This window comes from Myxocyprinus asiaticus, chromosome 25 (genome assembly GCF_019703515.2).
Source record: "Myxocyprinus asiaticus isolate MX2 ecotype Aquarium Trade chromosome 25, UBuf_Myxa_2, whole genome shotgun sequence".
Lineage (NCBI taxonomy): Eukaryota > Metazoa > Chordata > Actinopteri > Cypriniformes > Catostomidae > Myxocyprinus > Myxocyprinus asiaticus.
The window spans coordinates 29,705,290-29,714,214 of record NC_059368.1 but is presented as its reverse complement, the minus strand read 5'-3'; positions in this window follow the sequence as shown (position 1 = coordinate 29,714,214).

Genomic DNA, 8,925 nt, shown 5'->3' with positions numbered 1-8,925 from the left:
CAGCATCTAAACAGCTTGGGCCTCAATGTGAACTGGGCGAAGAGCATGCTCTCCCTCAGCCAACAAATCTCCTTTTTGGGAGTCCGCCTCGACTCCATGAGCGGGCACATGCACCTCACGAGCGAGTGCATTCATGCCATTCTACAGTGTCTGTCTCAGTTCAAACTGGGGAGAACACTTCCAATGAAGCTGTTTCAGAAAGCATTGCTGGCTCCATAAATCCGCTCTTGCATTTTACTAGCGAGGTGTTGTGCTGGGGCAAGTTCTCAGGCGGAATGTGGTGACCACGAATGCTTCCAACACAGGTTCGGATGCCGAATTTCGGCACCTGGACAGGGGTGAAGAAAGCATGGCACATCAACCGCCTAGATCTATCGGCTGTATTTCTAGCCTTAAAGGCTTTTCAGTCAGAAATAGCGAGCTGTCATGTCCTGGTTCGCTCAGACAATATGACAGTTATGGCATATATAAACTGTCAAGGCGGAATTCATTCACCACCACTGTTGAGATTGACGCGTCACCTCCTATGGAGCGAGCATCATCTCCTCTCCCTGAGAGCGACATATGTCCCCATGACACCAAGGGGTGATACCGAGCGATTGGAGACTTCATCCTCAAGCTGTATTGAGGATTTGGGAAATATTCGGCAAAGCAGAAATCGATCTATTTGCCTCAGTGAAGAATGCCACTGTCCCCTCTGGTACTTGAAGTCCCAAGCACTGCTGGGAGCGGACGCAATGGCACACAAATGGCCGGTGAAATGCAAATATGCGTTTCCCCTAGTATGCCTGATTCACTCTGTCATATGCAAAGTCCGAGAGGACAAGGAAACGGTTCAATTAGTTGTGCCAAAATGGCCCAACCAGCCATGGTTTCCGGAGGAACCTGCATGTGTGGCCCCTGAACTGATGCGTTCAGTCATGAACACCATTTTTCAGGCAAGAGCACCGTCCATGAGACGCCTCTACACACTAAAATGGAAGGTGTTCAAAGATTGGTGTCTCTTACATGGGAAAGACCCAGTAAACTGCCCCATATATGAAATTCTAATATTTCTTCAAGAGCGATTTAGATGCAGGACTCACCCCGTCAATGCTCAAAGTGTATGTGGCAACTATTTCTGCATATCACGCACATGAAGCCGGCGCCTCTATAGGCAAGCATGATTTAATCATAAAGTTCCTTAAGGGAGCAAGACGATTAAATCCACCTTGGCTGGCTACAGTCCCGACTTGGGACTTAACTTTAGTCCTAAAAGCTCTCGCAGGGCCCACCTTCGAGCCTTTGGACTCTGTTGATTTGTGCATGCTCTCCGTTAAGACAGCATTACTGCTGGCTCTGGCCTCAGTAAAACAGGTAGGTGACCTGCATGCACTATCAGTCGACAACTCATGTCTGGAGTTTGGCCCCAGTCTTTCAAGAGCCACTGTAAAACCCAGGAAAGGCTATGTGCCTAAGATCCTAACCACACCCTTCAAAGTGCAGGTGGTTCACCTTCAGGCCTTCTTCCCTCCTCCATTTAATTCAGATTAGGAACAGTCATTGCATTTGTTATGTCCTGTGTGGGCACAACATACATACGTTGAGCATACTTGCCAGTTCAGACTGTCTGATCAGCACTTTATATACTATGGAGGACGCACAAAAGGAATGTCCATCTCCAAGCAAAGGCTCTCTCACTGGATTGTCAATGCAATTGCCCTGGCTTATGAGTCACAGGGTAAGACTTGCCCAATTGGTGTGAAAGCACACTCAATTAGAGACATGGCCTCCTCATGAGCATGGACGAATGGTGTGTCTTACAAGACATATGTTTTGCTGCAGGGTGGTCCTCTCAAAACATATTCGCAAGGTTTTACAACCTAGATGTAAAGTCTCTTTCTTCACAAGTCCTCTCTATTTAGAGCACTTGCTGTTCATTGGCCAAATATATATACTTATGCCCCTCCCTTTAAGTACGGGCTCCCCATCATTTACACAACCGCATGCATGCAGGCCGTTATAATTTACAATAAAATCACAAGCACTTTCATTATAAATAAACTTCCTTCCCAACTGGGTTCATAAGGAGTTAATTCATTCAATATGACTATAGTTCATATATTGTTATGAGTGCTCCCCTCCTGGCCAACACGAGGATCACTCACTGTGACATACTCATGTCGGTCGCTGTCTCACTAGACTGTGGCATCATGTTCCTCTCTGGGAAGTTATGTTGTGTAGTGCAGTGTGATGGGATTCTGTTTCCCGATATGTGTTGATGCGCTCCTTGTTCTCAGTCAGAAATTCGGAGGAAATGGCGTTTATGCACCTGTTTTTATAGCAGACATTTTCGCTCCAAAACAGGCGGGGCTCAAACACTATAGCCAATATTAGAATATTGGCGTTATTGTAGAGAGGTTTCAACTAGGTCATACAGTATAAGAAGGTATTCCCCTTATGCGTTGCTACGCAATGTCTCATTCCCTTCGTCTCAGGGAACCGAGGTTTCGTACGTAACGGAGACATTTTAGCTTCTATATTTTTTTGATATTCGGTTTCTCGTATCTGCACACTCTGTCGGCAGCAAGTTTGCTAAGATTTCACACACTTGGCTTGATGTTATGGTATATAAATATAAATGATATATAACTATAATATACAGACATAAAACACTGCACTCAGAACTGTCATTTGGTGTGGCTGCAGAATTATGACTGAAAATGCTCCGATGCGCTTTCATTGCTTAGTGTACTTCAGGCACCATCTGAAATTTCCACTCACTATTAAACACAGGCAGTGTCCAATCACTCATTCAATTGACGTGCAAGTTAAATATTAAAAGTACACTTTTACATTCCAAATGTTGTATTAGGTTGCCAATTAATAGACTGAGCTACTACAAGTGAGATTTTTACAGTACGTCCAATAATATGAATACAGTATTAGATTATTTAAAATAAATAATAATTCACCAAAATGTTATTTCACATTCCAAAGGTTGTAGTAAGTTCCCAGTGGATAGACTGACATACTACAGATGAGATGTTTACAGTAAGGCCAATAATGAGTACAGTATTAGATTATTATTTAGAAAAAAACTAAAATTCACCAAAATGTTATTTCACATTCCAAAGGTTGAAGTAAGTTCCCAGTAGATCAACTGAGAATTCATTTTTAAAATAATCTAATGCTACTCATATTATTGGACAAACTGTAAAAATCTCACCTGTAGTAAGTCAGTCTGCCCACTGGGAACTTACTACAACCTTTGGAATGTAAAAACAATGTTTTCATTAATTTTAATGTGCTGAAACTTTGCTTGGTGCAGAACAATCTGGAATAATATGAAACACTGCAAGTCCCCTCTATGCAGCCTTAACTTGTTCAGAATGTTGAATCTTTGTGACACCTGCGCTAAAAACAATCTAGACACAGCGCAAAGAATAAAACAGGTACGCAGGTACACTATATTGCCAAAAGTATTCGCTCACCCATCCAAATAATTTAATTCAGGTGTTCCAATCACTTCCATGGCCACAGGTGTATAAAATGAAGCACCTAGGCATGCAGACTGCTTCTACAAACATTTGTGAAAGAATGGGCTGCTCTCAGGAGCTCAGTGAATTCCAGCGTGGTACTGTGATAGGATGCCACCTGTGCAACAAGTCCAGTCGTGAAATTTCCTCAGCTACTAAATATTCCAGCAGTCAACTGTCAGTGGTAAAGTGGAAGCGATTGGGAATGACAGCAACTCAGCCACGAAGTGGTAGGCCACGTAAAATGACAGAGCGGGGTCAGCGGATGCTGAGGCGCATAGTGCGCAGAGGTCGCCAACTTTCTGCAGAGTCAATCGCTCCAGACCTCCAAAGTTCATGTGGCCTTCAGATTAGCTCAAGAACAGTGCGTAGAGAGCTTCATGGAATGGGTTTCCATGGCCGAGCAGCTGCATCCAAGCCATACATCACCAAGTGCAATGCAAAGCGTCGGATGCAGTGGTGTAAAGCACGCCGCCACTGGACTCTAGAGCAGTGGAGACGTGTTCTCTGGAGTGATGAATCACGCTTCTCCATCTGGCAATCTGATGGACGAGTCTGGGTTTGGCAATTGCCAGGAGAACGGTACTTGTCTGACTGCATTGTGCCAACCGTGAAGTTTGGTGGACGGTGGATTATAGTGTGGGGTTGTTTTTCAGGAGCTGGGCTTGGCCCCTTAGTTCCAGTGAAAGGAACTCTGAATGCTTCAGCATACCAAGAGATTTTGGACAATTCCATGCTCCCAACTTTGTGGGAACAGTTTGGGGATGGCCCCTTCCTGTTCCAACATGACTGCGCACCAGTGCACAAAGCAAGGCACATAAAGACATGGATGAGCGAGTTTGGTGTGGAAGAACTTGACTTGCCTGCACAGAGTCCTGACCTCAACCCGACAGAGCACCTTTGGGATGAATTAGAGCGAAGACTGCGAGCCAGGCCTTCTCGTCCAACATCATTGTCTGACCTCACAAATGCGCTTCTGGAAGAATGGTCAAAAATTCCCATAAACACACTCCTAAACCTTGCGGAAAGCCTTCCCAGAAGAGTTGAAGCTGTTATAGCTGCAAAGGGTGGGCCGACATCATATTAAACCCTATGGATTAAGAATGGGATGTCACTTAAGTTCATATGCGTCTAAAGCCAGATGAGCGAATACTTTTGGCAATATAGTGTATCTCCACAAGCATTTTTGACTATTTTAAGTTCTTTTTAACTTGACACAGTGTTTAAAAAGTGCCAGTATTCTGACAATCTGTGCTACCTGCTCAGGATGTGCTACCAGCTGTAAAAACAGTGATATGTAAAGTTAAAACATGGGTAGCACATGTTGAGAGGCATGGGAGAACCTGTCGGTATGTACTACAACAGCATGAAATGTGTTAAAAACCTAGGTAGCACACCTTGTCAGGCAGATAATACCTATCAGGATGTGTTACCATCATAACTATCAGATAGTGTAATATGGTGTGATGCTGTTCTAAGCCCTAACCCTACCCCAAACCCTAAAACTATGTGAATATAGCATGCATATTTTCAGGACACTGGTACTGCACTAGACACTGAAGAAACAGCGAGACACGGAACAACAGTCAAAGACATTTGTCCAGCATGGGTCTACATAGGAAAACAATGGGAAAACATAACAGACGAGCACAAAAACACTGTCTGGTTCCCATAGGCCCCCCACACAGCTCCCTGTTTAACTTCTTTTTTGTTGTTGTTTTATGTTGGCCGTCAGGAGCCGCCCGTGGGGGGGGGGGGGGGGTAATGTCACGTTTATGTGATTTTGTTCATGTTTTGATCCATGTCTTTTATTTTGAAGTTTAGTTTCCTGGTCCATGTCATTTCTTGATTTCGTGTTCCCCTAATGTGATTCCATCTTGTCATGTGACTGTCATGTGTCATGTTCCATGTTTATTAGTCTTGTCCTGTCATTGGTTCATGTTTCATTGTCTTTTTTTTTTATCTTGTTATCAGTTCTAGTTTATTATTGGTTATCTTGTTATCCTTAACTTGTCTGCTGACACAATATACAGTATGTATATGAGGTAATGTATTTAAATTATATATTATATTTATACTTATTTTAATTAATATATACGAAATCATCTTTATTTGTGGGGAATAAATATTGACATAAGCGATTAACTGAATTAATCTGCACATCATTTAATAAATTTGGTTTAAAAATTTTATCCATTGACTTAGCCCAAGTGTATATTATGGTGTTCTATGGTATAGTATTCCATTTTGTGCCAAATCTGAAGCAAAAACAAGAAACATTTTCTGGTTTATCCTTTAGTTATAAAAAAGGAAAGTACAGCATCTCAATTAAACATTCTATCATGCACACAAACTGATGGAAACCGATTATTCATTGTCCTTGATGTTCAAAGGAAACAGACGGTAATGGCAAAGCATGGTGGAATACCCAGAAGTGCCCTCGTTAAAAGATGAATATCATTATATAATGGAGTCAGAGGAAGTAGTGGCTGTGAATGTCTATTTGCGTGTGTATGTGTGTGTTTTAAACAACATCAAGAGAGCATTAGTTCGTCATTAAACCCAGTAATGCTGGCTGTGTGGTTTTCTCAGCAAAGTTGTGCTCCCATTATCAGGCACCACAATATTTTCCTTATTCATCTCATTGGACAGATCTTTGAAGTGACTGACCCTGTAATTTTAGTATTGAGTCTGCCATGTGCTCATATTCAATGAAAACATCCTACACAGTATATTTAACACAGAGGTTCACCCTGAGATTTTAAAAAATAAATAGGCCTACATATACAACAAAAACACTTTTTTTCATCAGTGTCACCAATCTAAGCCGCTATCAGACGTGTTTAAATATCATGCATTTTACAGTTGTAGGAACAAGGTAAAGTTGGCTGCAATATAACAAATTAACATTTAACCTGGCTAACATTTGTTGCAGTGGCTACGGTATGCTTCACACATTCACACATACAGTAGAAACATTTTTTTTAGAATTTGAGCGATCAACTTATTTAGATGCCTTGAAGTCAAGATGTGTTCCCACATGGGTATGTTTTGTTGATGTTGTTTCCAAAAATGCTCTCAGTAATTTTCGATAGTCCAATCGTCTTGGACTTATACTGAAATCTAGCAGCATAGAAGCATATGACAAAAGGTTTTCTGCTGAAATCGGTCTGTGCTTCCTGAAATTCAAAGCACTGCCCCCAGTGGCTGAACCTGGAAGTGTTGTTAAATGTATGATTTTGCATAAGCTCAATTCTCTGAGTGAAATGTCCAAAAGAGTGGTGCCAAAAGCGAGATGTAAATTATGTAATGCAGTCAACAGAAATACATATTTTATTAACTCTACCTCCTAACCCAAACCCCAACCCTAAACCTAACCATCAGAGTAAAAATGTCATCTAAGAGGGAAAAAGCAAGTTTTTGGCTAGTTTTGTGATCTCAACATGGCAGCCCCCATAAGATGACCCTCTCCATGTAACATAAAACAGCTTTCATTAAGCTAAAAATATGACTGGAGTCTTCATCTCATGTGAGTGCACATCATTACAAATATAAAATAAAAAAGTATTCATTTCTTTATCTGTAAATAATTTTGGGGGGGGGGGGATTACTGAGTACATCTTTAAAGCCTCCCCCTCTTGTAAAATTTAATGAGCGATTCATCATTTGTTTGCGTGCTTCTATACAGATTTCTTATTTTATATCACATTTTATTTGAGAAAAAGCATATTTTCTTGGCATTTCAGTCTGAATAAGGCTGTAAACACACAGTTAAAAGGATATTTCACCCAAAACTAACAATTATGTCATCATTTACACACCCTCATGTTGTCTCAAACCTGTATTCAAAAGACTGTCTTTCTTTCATGGAGCACAAACGAAGATATGGCAGTATGTTAGTTTCAGTCACTTTTATTGACATAAAAGGAAAGTAAATGGTCACTGAGGTTGTCATTCTGCCTAACATGATGAAGAAAAGGCAGTGGCAAATTCTCAGGGCCAGCAAAGTCTTCTCTGCTGGCCTAACATGCCAAATAAATAAATATTTTTCATCCTTTCATTCTCAATCACTTTTTTGCCTATGTATTTTTAACCACTTTCCACTATTAATTAATCTACAAACAAATAGAGAAAAAAGAAAAGTTTAAAAAAGTTTATTCCTTGATGCTTACAAGTGAAGCGTGACAACTGTTTCACAAATCGCATGCCCGAAGCATGTGCACGTGAGTCTGAGCTCCACCCCATTAGGCCTTCAAGAATTTCTTCAGAATCCCTCAACAGTGCAAATGAATGAGCAACTAAAGTTAGATTGTCAGATTCATCAGCCAATCAGATTGATTTATTTGTTCTTGGTGGGTGTGATCTTTAGGATATGTCCCAGTCAAGGCTTTCTAGCTGGCCTTGAGTGACATAATCATGCTTTAAGTGACGTAATTTGAAAGCGAAGAGTGCGAGATCTTGCTGAGGAGTCGACTGTCATTACTGCCACTATCGCCATTGAGAAAGATATCCTTATGGATTTAAAAACATGAGATGTTCTGCATGACCGTGTGATTGCTTAATTTATTAAACAGGAAAGGAGGACTGATTTTCACTTCAAGTAAATTGGTAAGTGCTTTTTGCATTGTTATAGCAACATCAGGAGTTTTCTAAGTGTAAATTAGGCTGCTTGAGCATTCAGTGTCGGATCAAGTTTTGAAATGTAGTGCTGCGTACCATTCAACTCGGAAAGTCGGATTTTACAACTTCCTACTAGGAAACGTGTAATGGATGCATCTTGAAGACAAAATTACAACTTGTAGGCTCGTGCGGAAATTCTCAACTCCGATTTCGACGAGATGCAGGGGCATGATGTCACACAAACATGTCAGCACTCAGGGAGATATACAGAGTAAGTGATAAATATTCACTTTATTAAGTAATATCGATAAATGAGTTTGTTTCCACATTACATGTTATTAAAGCTTGTTTAACAAACGCCTGCAGAAACAGGTGTATAAAACATTATAATCTCTTTTGATAATCGTACACCTGAAGCACAGATGCTAGCGCTGCAGCATTGTTTATCAGTTGGGTTGCTAGGAGACATCTCTAATGAGAGTCAAACCCCTGCTAAGCTAATGGGAGTGAATATCGGGGAATGGAATGCATTTATGGTCAGAGATATCAAGCAGGAATATCCCACATCCAACTTGAATGGAACGCAGCATTACCGTGCACCCTGATGAAACTAAATTTATTGCAACCAACATTTAAATCGCAAATATTATTAGATAGATTTTTCCAGGTATTATAGACCTCCTTGGTAGATTCATATGAAAAATTATGATTTTTGACATTCATTTCACAAAACAGTCATGCTGCAGTTAAAATTAGGCTTGCTTGAGCATTAAGTGTCGTTTCAAGC